This window comes from Protopterus annectens, chromosome 12.part0 (assembly GCF_019279795.1).
Source record: "Protopterus annectens isolate FY-2018-M chromosome 12.part0, PAN1.0, whole genome shotgun sequence".
Classification (NCBI taxonomy): Eukaryota; Metazoa; Chordata; order Ceratodontiformes; family Protopteridae; genus Protopterus; species Protopterus annectens.
In genome coordinates, this window is record NC_056746.1 from 290,127,559 (window position 1) to 290,129,528 (window position 1,970).

General features: G+C 40.2%; 1 protein-coding gene across 3 annotated transcripts in view; it reads right to left on the minus strand.

The window, feature by feature from the left end:
- ARPC1A (actin related protein 2/3 complex subunit 1A) overlaps nucleotides 1–1,304 on the minus strand; it is a 1,267,577-nt gene extending 1,266,273 nt beyond the window's left edge. The window contains exon 1 of one of the 3 annotated variants that reach the window (XM_044089354.1): nucleotides 1,157–1,304. The gene's annotated coding sequence lies outside the window, so the exon portion shown is untranslated. Of the gene's footprint in view, nucleotides 1–1,109 lie in introns of all 3 variants that reach the window. The other 2 variants (XM_044089353.1, XM_044089352.1) reach the window with 2 other exon arrangements.
- Between the last annotated feature and the right edge of the window lie 666 nt (nucleotides 1,305–1,970).

The window sequence follows — 1,970 nt, forward strand, 5'->3', positions numbered from 1 at the left end:
AAAAACACTAATGCCCTTATCCTTTCTTTTTCAGACTACCAGATGTCAACATACACAAACAAGCCTTCTTTATCCTTCTTTGTCAGAAAAGAAGTACTTAAAACAGCCAGCAAAACTGCATACATACATTTATTCGCCACCTACATTTACCACCTGTCCCTTTGTGAGGGACAGACCCTCTTTGGGCACTTGTGTCCTGCAAAAAAAAAAAAAAAAAAAAAAAAAAAAAAAAAAAAAAAAAGGGAGTCAAATGTTCTCTGAGATTTTAGGGCAAAAATATTTAAGTTTTCGTTAATAACGTTATTTTGTGTCTGACACACGTTACATGAAATAGCATAAGCAACTCTAATGCTACAAGAATAAGCCTTTATGTTGGCAAAAAAATGTGAAGTTCTGCCCTTTGCTAGGCGTGGATTTGTTTTCTCCTGCAAAATCTCACGTTTCTACTAAAAATGTCCCACTCTAGGCATTTGAAAAGGTGGCATCCCTATCTCCACAATACAGAATACTTTAAACGTAATACAGTAAACGCCTGCTCTAATAAGCCATTTTCAGAAGACTGCTGTGATAATCACGTCTCTATGTTCCACACTTCTTTCTGGTTTTCTGCAAGTAGGGGAGAAATTAAAACCCTATAAGAGAGTGAAAATCACAAATGAATATATATGCAAATATCTACCGAAAACTCCCTGGAAACAGAACTTTGGACAAGCAAAAATTACTGACACAATGGCATTTACATTTCAGGAATTTACTGCTAGTCAAAATTATGTATCTGGAGCTAAATTCGCATAATTACAACTTTCTAGACAGGGTAGATAATACAGTCACTCTTATGATAGAATAGCAACTTCAGTGTTTTTTTTTTCCATTTGTACCTAGCAGTATCAGTATCACAGTAACCGTCAGCGAAGCATTGACTTTCCAATCAATGAAACAATTAAATTCTGAAATAAACCTGACCTGAACTGTTTCGCTTATGCGGCCTATGCCTACCCACTACAGAGCAACAGTGAGTGGGCCCTGGTGTCCCGCCTTGTCAGTCCATCCCGGTGAAAACTGCCTGCCACTCCCCCAACCCTTTAATGCTCCCCACGTCACCCCCTTACCTGTATGCTACTCACTCGTGAAGAACTTTTAAGGAATGCAGACGGACCTGAATTCGCGGACTCTGGTCAGTCAACACGAATTCACTACAAGGAAAACAGGAGGAGGAGGAGGGGTTAGTGCCAGGGCAATAGAAGAGCCACACCGATCTCCGGCACGGGAATCTGACAGAAACTGACAAGCATCCAGGAAATGGTGAAGACATGCGCATTGCACAGCCAGAGAAAATAAACGGATCATGCGTGGAACGACTCCCACGAATCAGAAAAGGGGATAGAGGAAAACTGAAAACAGTGTGCAGGTGACAAACGTCATGTCAAGGGTGATTTCATACAAACGTAGGTAGTACTTTTTTTCCCTAAACTTTTCCAAAACACAACGTTTTATGGAGACCGTAAACTGTTTAAAAAGACACTTTACCTGCATCTCCTCTCAGTTTACAAGCCACACTAGTTTGTTTGAACCGTCCTTAATATTTTAAGACTTTCCCAAATTTTTGTTCAAAACGTTTTCCCTTTCACTCCTAAAGTCGTATTTTTTTTTTTTTTTGAGAAAAGGTGGTGGGGATGTAGTCAGTAAATAGTAATAACTGCAGTTACAGAGTTGTTTATTTATTTTAGTTTACATCTGTTGATGGGGATTGCCCGACTGAGCTGAAGAGCACTTTTTAGCAGAGGCCCAGGGAGAAAAGCTCCAATATATTAAACACTTTTATGGCTGTATTAGATTACCCCACCGTGACTTTCGCGCAGGAATGGGCGTGGCTTGCATGTTTGACAGGGTAGTCTCGTGTGGTGTTTCATGGTAGTCATGGGTGAGTGACAAGCCATGCATATTATCAACTGGCCTGGTGAATATTCATC